This window comes from Mus musculus, chromosome 8 (genome assembly GCF_000001635.26).
Source record: "Mus musculus strain C57BL/6J chromosome 8, GRCm38.p6 C57BL/6J".
Lineage (NCBI taxonomy): Eukaryota > Metazoa > Chordata > Mammalia > Rodentia > Muridae > Mus > Mus musculus.
In genome coordinates, this window is record NC_000074.6 from 95892636 (window position 1) to 95902482 (window position 9847).

A 9847-nucleotide genomic window follows, 5' to 3' on the forward strand; every position below is an offset into this window, starting at 1 on the left:
GTTCCACTTCAGCTCTGAACTCCAAATGTCCAGGGCTGGCCCCTGGCAAGGACCAGTGTCCCTCTTCCTGCTGCCTGCTGATTCAAATGCAGAACTCGCAGCTATCTCTCAAGCACTGTCTGTGTGCTGTCAGGCTTCCCGCCATGATGTAAGCCGCCCCCAGTGAAATGTTTATAAGGGTTGCCATACTCATGGTGTCTCTTCACAGTCTATGGCATGACAACCTGCCAACCACTTATAGAGGGAAGGCAGTGCCCTGGGAGAGGAAACTGTACTCCCAAACTCCACACTCACACTTGTACCTGAAGACAAGGTGGGAAATACTGCCAAAGGACAGGGAGCAGGCTGTGGTTTGAGACAGAGACAAAAGCACCGATGGAAATGCCTGGGGTGGTGGCTCCTGCCTGTAATCATAGCACTCAGAAGGCTGAAGCGAGAGGGTTGGCAGGAGTCTAGGCCAGTCTGAACTACAGAGACTGTCTGAACAAAATGAAACAGCGAAACAACAACCTAAAAATACCTAAAACAACCTAAAAACACCTGAAACATCTAAACAACCTAAAGACAACAGAAGGGGTTGGGAATGTGGTTCAGTGGTAGAGGCCTAGCCTGTCAGCGTGAGAACTCGCCAGTTCCTAGCACCAAAACAAAATAAAGGGATTCGATTGTTTAAGACAACAAAGAGGTCTAGTAAGATGTGCACACACACACACACACACACACACACACACACACACACACACACACACACACACACACACACACACTGATAGTAAAAACCATAAATGAAAGGTAGATTAACCAATTTCTGTGTTGTAAAGGTCTGGGTAGAATGTTAAGGCCTATGTAACTGTTATCTATCTAGACTGCCATTTTGTGCTGTTACTAATATTATACGGAAAGTATCTTTATGTTGTTTCTGCTGTTACTAGGAAACTTTCTCATGCCCAAGTGGGTTATGTATTCTGTTATGTTCTGTGCCCTTGGAAACCAATTATGATAGAAGTCAGTAGAACTACTTTGTGTCATTCTCCACAATAAGCTTGGACTTGAACCAGCCACCCAGCAACACTTCCTGTCCCCGTGTATAAGCGTTTGTGGTATTTGCTTTTATAAGCTGCCCCTGGGAAGGACCTATACCAATATAAGGGACTATTTGAAATAAGACTTCCATGTTGAGTAAGAGGCTGAGTAAAGTTTAAGTTCCCAAGACCTTTCCAGGAACTGACATCCAACCTGGCAGAAAGACATGTACACGGACAACTGACATCCTGGTTGGCAAGTTAAACCATGAAAGTTACAAGACAAGTCCCATGCTGGCTAACAAGTTAAGACATGAATGTCAGACAATGCAAATGCCCAGCCACAGTTGAATACTGCAACCAATGGGAACACGAGAAATGTACAACAAAGACATGTTCTAGGGCTGGTGAGATGGCTCAGTGGGTAAGAGCACCCGACTGCTCTTCCAAAGGTCAGGAGTTCAAATCCCAGCAACCACATGGTGGCTCACAACCATCCATAACAAGATATGACTCCCTCTTCTGGAGTGTCTGAGGACAGCTACAGTGTACTTACATATAATAAATAAATATTTAAAAAAAAAAAAAGACATGTTCTAAGGAAATCCCCTATCTCTAAATCTTGATTGGTAAAAAATACCATGGCACAGATATTTGTGGATTTTAGGCTTCAAAATCCTGCAGGATCTTAATGCCACGGTTCAGCTTCTGAGTCTAAACAGTGGCCCTAATCGATCAGCCCCGGGGTGTATGCTTATTAAACTATCCCTGTCTGACTGAGATCAGTGGTTTGTGAGGTAACAGCTGGACCCCAACAAATATTCTACATAGACATCCACAAGATGTCTGGCTTGTGCCCAGTCCCAAGCTTGGGTGCTCTAGCTGGGAACTGGCTAGTTCTTTTCAGGTCAGCTAGCCCTCAGGTTACAGGGAGAGAGAGGTCAGTCACTGGGGATCTGAGTGGATGTGTTCTGCAGACTCATACTGCTGAGGAGTGCTCTTGAGAGCCACGCACAGGTGTGGGAGAAAAGCGGTGTGTCCTGCCCCATCTTTCTGGATGACTACCGGGGCAGCCCAGTGTTTCAATGGAAAAAAATGGGTGGAACCATCTTAATGGCCTGAATCTGGACTGTCTCCCAAAGGCTCATTTGTGTGGGGTGGGTGGGTGGGTGGGTGGTGGTAGATATGGGAATGTTTTTGTGCACTGTGCATTCATATGCTGATTTCTATACCCAGAGATCTGTTTGCAGTCTGGACCTTGGCGTGACTAAGTATTATATAAAGCATTGCTCTCCACTACCTCCTGATTGGTTAAAGAGCCGAATAATCTATAGCTGCACAGGAGAAGATAAGGTGCCCTGAGAATGAGCGAGGGTCTCAGGTGGGACCTGGAGAGTCGCCTTCAGGACAGGAATGAAGAAAGAAGTGCCAGGAGACCAAGATGGCAGGTAAAGGGACATGTATCTGGGATGTAGGCTGGAATAGCTCAGAACCTGCCCAGCTTAGTACCTGAAGCTTTTAATAACTATACCAGGTCTCTGTGTGACTATTTTAGAGCAAGGGTGGGTATAGAAAAACCCCGTACTTTTACACCGGTGTTGAAGGCTTGGCCTACATGCAGCGATGATCAGGGTTGAGGCTTGAGGAGTCTCTGACCTCATGTATAAATGAATCCACTGATGAACTCATAATTTGATAGTGATATTGGGGGGTCTGTGCTCTGGGTTCAGTCCCCAGTGATAACAACAAAGCCAGTGCAGAAGTTCTTGATCTGATCTTACCTCCTGCCATCGCTTACCAGAGACAGCTGTCTACAGCACAGCACAGGACTGCTGCACCCAAACTCAACTCTCTCTGATTTAAGTTCAAAGGAAACGAAATGCTGTTCTTCAGCGGATGGAGAAGACAATGATTACCTAGTTCAATTGCTTTGCTTTCTACATGGAAAAATAGAGCTTGATTTGGAAGGGGGCCTTGCTTTGAGACAGGTGAGTTTATACCCTGGCACATCAGAATTGGAACCTATTCTTCCAGATTTCAGACCATCTCTTTTTAAAAACTTAGCCAATTGAAAACAGTGAAAAACAAACAAACAAACAAACACCCACCCCCAACCTTCTGGTTCAGTCCGGAGAAATGGCTGGGTGGTTAAGAGCATCTGTTGCTCTTGCTTTTGAAGAGGGTTTGGTGCGCAGGACCTACACGATAGCCCATAAACATCTGTATGTCCAGTTCTAGGAGAGTTGATGCCCCTTTCTGACCTCTGAGAGTCCTAGGTATCTGTGCAGTGCACAAACACAGATGCAAATTAAAAACTCATCTATATAAAATAATATATAAAAAAACCTCAACAAGGGTTGGAGAGATGGCTCAGTGGTTAAGGGCATTGACTGCTCTTCTAGAGGTCCTGAGTTCAATTCCCAGCAACCTCATGGTGGCTCACAACCATATATAATAGGATCCTATGCCCTCTTCTGGTGTGTCTGAAGACAGTGACAGTGTATTCATATAATAAAATAAATCTTTAAAATGAACCAAAAACCTCAACAAGCTGGGTGGTAGTGGCACAGGCCCTTAACCCCAGCACTTGGGAGGCAGAGGCAGGTGGATCTCTTAGTTCAAGGTCAGCCTGATCTACAGAATGAGAGTTCCATGACAGCCAGATCTGCACAGAGAAACCCTGTCTCAAAAAACAAACAAACAAAAACTCCCAAAACCAAGCCAAACCAAACATCAAAACCAACCACCCCACCCCTCCCCCAAATTCCAACAACAAAAAAAGCACAATTCTGTTTTAAGTTTGGCTTTCTATGTAGATGGAAAGAATGGAATGTGATTACCAAAGGAAAGGCTTCCAAAACAAAGGAGGCTGGTGGCCACAGAAATAAATATTATGGAAACTGTTTTAAGAGCTTTTCTATCATTGTCCTCTTTGACCTCTCAATAACAAGTACATAATTTACTAGTATCACTTGAGTTTAAGTGGTTCTCAACCTGTGGGTTACAACCATCAAAACTACATTATTTCCTGCTCGGTAGCAAAATTCCAGCTATGAAGTAGCAATGAAAATAAATTTATGGTTGGGAGATCCCTAGGGCCGTCAGAAGTATATGCTTTCTGATCATCGAGACCCACAGGTTGAGAACCGCTGGCTTAGTTGCCTACATCTTGTGATTTACAAGTGTAAATTGTGGTTCATGTCCACTAAAAGACCATCCCTATTCATTCCTGAGCCTCACACTATAGAAGAAAATTAATATGTGTGGCTATTAAGAGGGGGAAAAGTGTTAGATAACATAGTCCAGCATTTCTTACAGTATGACTCGTGGGATAATTTGCTGTCACAATGTAAAAAGGATCCCATAGACAAAGGGGCTTTGGAAACTTAAGACTCAATTCAAATGAAACAGGTGTCTTTTCCACTGTCAGAATTTTTACTAGCTTCATTATTTAGTATGTGGGTGTGTTTGAGTGTATGTGCACAGGCACACATAAGCATGCGAGCGCGCGTACACACACACACACACACACACACACACACACACACACACACACACACACACGTGAGCACATGTATAAACACACATGTAGAAGCCAGAAATAGACTGCCTCCAGTGCCATTCCTTGGGAGCTTCCTGTGGTCTCCAGTCGGCCCACTTCCCTCTGGGGCATCAGATGTCTCTGGATGCTACACCAAGGAGAGTGAAACAGCTTGGGACAAATCGGTCCAAAGGACTCCAGTCTGGCTGGGAATATTGGGAGTATTCCAGCTCTTAAAAAGAAATAAAGAGGGCTGTAGAGATGGCTCAGTGGTTGAGAGCACTGACTGCTCTTCCAGAAGTCCTGACTGAGTTCAATTCCCAGCAACCACATGGTGGCTCACAACCATCTGTAATGAGATCCGATGCCTCCTTCTGGTGTGTCTGAAGACAATGTACTTATAAATAATTAATAAATCTTAAAAAAAAGAAATATAGAGGTTTGGGAGGCTTGTACAGGTAGGAAGCCGGGGTTCAGGACCCCTCGACAGCTGCGGTGGGGGCAGCAGCCATGGCCGAAGCCTCTTCAGGCAGTAGGAGTCTGGCCAGCGGGTCCAAGATCCAATCGATGATTGCTTCGGGAGCGAGCTCTTCCCCAAATGTTACAGCTTAGTAAAGACAACCACTCTCAGACGATCCTCTATGAAATAGCTTGCTACATTATGGGACTGACGACCCCTGGGCCTCTCCGTTGCGTGTCGTGGTTATGTGTTCCAGAGCAGGTACAGAGACAGGTAGGGAACAGTTCTGCTCTTGCTCTTCCCAAATCTCTGAGATTCCCTGTGTTTGAGCTCACTTGACCTTACCAGTCCTTATGCCCATTGGGTGGCACAGTCCACTTGCCCTACAGCTGCTCACCTCGTGTATTGAGACAGGGTCTCACACTGGCCTGGAGTTCATCAAATAGGCTAGGTTTACTGCCTAGGGATCTACCCCAGCCCTGGGATTACAGGCTCATACCACCAAGCCTGTGCTTTCCCCCTTCTAGTTATCCCTTTCTCATTTATTACATCAGGACTGCAGTTTCCCCTCCCACCCTTTCCCCAGATCCCCCACTCCACCTCTCCTCAGAATAGATTAGGCCTCCCAGGAACACCAACCAAATATGGCATAATAAGCTGCCATAAGATTAGGCACATATTTTCACATCAAGGCTGGATAAAGCAACCTCATAGCAGCAAAAGGGTCCTAAAGGCAGGCAAAAGATTCAGAGACAGTCTCTATTCCCATTGTCAGAAATCCTGCAAGATACCAAGCTACACAACCATACATATATGCAGGGGATCTATAGGCTCCCTAATCTCTGTGAGGCCACTTGAGTCCTGTTCAGTTGATTCTGTGGGCTTTGTTCTCCAGGTATCCCTGACCCCTCTGGTTCCTCCAACCCTTCCTCCTCCTCCTCCTCCTTGACCACCACTACCATGACCACCACCACCACCGCCGCCACCATAGAATTCCCTGAGCTTTGTTTAGTATTTGTTTGTGGGGTTCTGAATCTGGCTTCACCAGTTGCTGGATGAAGCATCTCTGCTCTCTCTGATGACGGTTATGGTAGGCTCCAGTCCCAGCACATGACAAGCTATAGGCCAGATGTTTTGTGGCTGGGTTGGTGCCCCAGTTCCTCCTCTTGAGGCTTTGCTTGCTTACAGAGGATGGCCAGTTAAGGCTCCATGTCCCCATTACTAAGGATCTTCACTAGTGTCACCCTCATGGGTTCCATGGAGTTTCCATTGCACTCCAAATTTTCTGCTTCAATCTGGAAGTGCCTCCCAATTCCAGTAGTCTCCCCCAGCATTCTCTCCCTACACCCCACAACCCAATCCCTCCTGTTCCCATCCCTACCTGCCTAGTCTACTCAGGAAATCTATTTCCCCTTCACAGTGAAATCCTTGTATTCTCCCCTAAGCCATCCTTGTTACCTAGCCTTTCCAGGTCAGTGTATTATATCATGATTATCCTTTAATCTACAGCCAATATCCACTTATAAGTGAGCACATACCATGTTTGTCTTTCTGGGTTTGGGTTACCTCACTCAGGATGATGTTTTTCTAGTTTTATTCATTTGCCAGAAAACTTCATGATGTCTTTCTTGTTTTTGTATTTGTTTTTTTGAGACAAGGTTTCTTTCTCTGTGTAGCCTTGGCCTTCCTGGAGCTTGCTCTGTAGACCAGGCTGGTCTCAAACTCAGAGATCCACCTGCCTTTTCCTTCTGAGTGCTAGTGTTAAAGGGATGAGCCACCACTGCCGGCAGCTGTTATTTTTTTAAACAGCCAAATACTACTTCATTGTGTAAATGTATTCCATTTTCTTTATCCATACTTTGGGTGAAAGACATCTAGGTTGTTTCTAGTGCCAAATTATTATGAGTAACGCTGATTTAAACATAGTTGAGCAAGTTCTTGTGGCAGGATGGTGTGTCCATTGGTCTATGCCCAGGAGGAGTATGGCTGGGTCTTGAAGTAGATCTAGTCACAGTTTTCTGAGAAACTGCCATACTGATTTCCAAAGTGGTTGTACAAGTTTCCACTTCCACCAGCAGTGGCAGAATGTTCCCTATGCTCCACATCCTTTCCAGCCTGAGCTGCCGCTTGTGGTTTTTGATCTTAGCCATTCTGAGACATCTGACTAGGGATATTGAACATTTCTTTAAGTGTCGCTTGGCCATCAGAGATTCACTTGTTAGCTGGGCGTGGTAGCGCACGCCTTTAATCCCAGCACTTGGGAGGCAGAGGCAGGTGGAGTTCTGAGTTCGAGATTTAAAAATAATCCATTTTTAAATTTGGATTATTTAGTTTGTTGATATCTAGTTTCTTGAGTTCTTTATGTGTTTTGGATATTAGCCCTCTGTCAGGTACGGAGCTGATGAAGAACTTTTCCCATTCTCAGGGCTGCCATTCTGTCCTATTGGTGGTGTCCTTTACCTTACAGAAGCTTTTCAGTTTCATGAGTGATTTCCCATTTAGTAATTGTTGATCTTAGTGCCTGTGCTATTGGTTCAGAAAGTTGTCTCTGTGCCAATGCATTTAAGGCTATTGGCCACTTTCTCTTCTATCAGATTCAATGTTTCTGGTTTTATGTTGGGCTCTTTGATCCACTTGGACTTGAGTTTCGTGCAGGGTGATAGATATGAATTATATACATTCTTCTACATACTGACATCCAGTTGGACTACCACCGTTTGTTGAAGATGCTTTCTTTTTTTTTTTTTTTTTTTGGTTTTTCGAGACAGGGTTTCTCTGTGTAGCCCTGGCTGTCCTGGCACTCACTTTGTAGACCAGGCTGGCCTCGAACTCAGAAATCCGCCTGCCTCTGCCTCCTGAGTGCTGGGATTAAAGGCGTGCGCCACCACGCCCGGCTGCTTTCTTTTTTTACATTGTATATTTCTGGCTTCTTTACCAATAGGTATGCGGATTTACATCTGGGTCTTTGATTTGATTCCATTGACCCACCTGCCTTTTTATGACAATACAATGAGGGTTTTATTACTATCACTCTGTAGTACAGCTTGAAATCAGGATGGTGATACTTTTAAATGTTTTTATTGTTTAAGATTGTTTTAGCTATCCTGGGTTTTTTGATTTTCCATATGATTTTTTTGGGGGGGGGGATCCCTTGTGGTGCCTCAAGACCTGGGAATGTTCACCTCTGACTTTGGCATTTCCAAATTTTCTCTATCATGGGAAACTCTTCATCTCATCAAAAGGAATCTCATATTGGGGGACTATGAGTGTTATACACGTAACTGACCCAAAGGGAGACCGCATCCTTTTGTAAAGAAGTCTTTGGGGCAGCCCCCTGGAAGAGTAGCAGAAGGCCACTACAAGCCTGATACCTGGGCTTGGGTCTCTTATCTCACTAGCTGCCATGTCTTAGTTTGGGTTTCATTATTGTGAAGAGACACTGTAACCGAGGTAACTCTTATAATGGACAACATTTCATTGGGGCTGGCTTACATGTTTAGAGCTTCAGTCCATTATCATCATGGCAGGATGCAGGCAGACATGGTGCTGGAGAAGGAGCCGAGAATTCTCCATCTTCAAAGGCAACCAGGAAAGACTTGAGTCTGGCCAGACGTGAGCATAGATGTGAGAACTCAAAGCCTGACCCCACAGCGACACACCCCTTCAACAAGGCCACACCTACTTCAGCAAGAACACACCTCCTAATAGTGTCACACCCTGCGGGCCAAGCATTCAAACACTATGGGGGCCAAACCTATTGGAACCATCACAGGACAAGACCTCTTCCCTCCAGTAGAAGCCCTTACAGCATCTTGAGTGTGGGGTGGCATTTACGGCACTCACCTTTCCAGTGGCCCTTTCACCACATTGAAAGCAAGCCCCTTCTGTTTCTATTGCTGCTGCAAAGGCCTGGGCCTAATGGGATGCTGTCCCAATATCCTGAGTGGCTACAGTCCATCTATCACAGTGCTCATCTTTGAGGTCTTGGCAGGTGAGCCTGCATTCGGAAGCCATACCCGCCCAAATGACATTTTTAAAGAAGGAGGCCTTTTTTCTTTCTAAGCTCATTTTAGTACTAGTTTTAGTAGAGGCTTCCACTGGAGGGAGGCGGGGGAGGAAAGCTCCCTCTGTTTTCTGCTCCCTTTATCTGTTGTCCACTAATGTGTGGGTCCCTCAGCGTGCACTAAGGATACCTTACTCCCCCCAACGCCACATCAGATGACCGATGATGATAGATGTTCTGAAGACCGTCTGGTTGCAGACCTCATAGCCCTAGAAAAAGGCCAGAGAGGAGATTTCACAAAACAATAGCTTCCTCTCTCAGTTGCACATTCTGGCCACACCCACTGCACTCTGTGCCCTCCCTTTCCTTTGTCTTCCTGTGTTGCACCAAGGGACAGTCCTCCCTCCGCCCCTCCTTCCACTCCCTAGAAGGTCTGCGACCTCTGGGACTCTGCTGTGGGCTCGGAGATCCAGGCATTTCTGGTTAATGTCTACTTTACCTGGGCTAAGCCTCTAAATTGGTATCCTTATCAGGCTGTAGCCTTAACAGAGTTCAGGCAGGCAGTCACGGAAGACTGCTCCTTAGACTAAATCCCTCCTCCAAAGCCAATTCTTTAAACACCCCTCAGGATCTCGGTGAGAGGTCGGCCATTCCCCCCTAGCCCACTGCTTTTCCTACAATGGGAAGCTTTCTGCAGAGACAAATGCCTCCAGCAGGTCAGCTGGAATCAGGACCGAGATGATATCTCTGGGGCTAGGGTGAGCTTTTCGGCCAGGTGGCTTTCTCCATGGGAGCCCCCCAGGCAGCCCAGCCAGGCAGGA

General features: G+C 45.9%; 1 long non-coding RNA gene across 1 annotated transcript; it reads right to left on the reverse strand.

Annotated features, from left to right (window-relative positions):
• Nucleotides 1-8400: 8400 nt before the first annotated feature.
• On the reverse strand, nt 8401-9601 carry Gm51586. Its single transcript, XR_003947589.1, has 3 exons — nt 9526-9601; nt 9217-9295; nt 8401-8625 (listed from the first exon to the last, which is right to left on the reverse strand). It is a non-coding gene; the product is annotated as a predicted gene, 51586 (long non-coding RNA).
• Nucleotides 9602-9847: the final 246 nt, after the last annotated feature.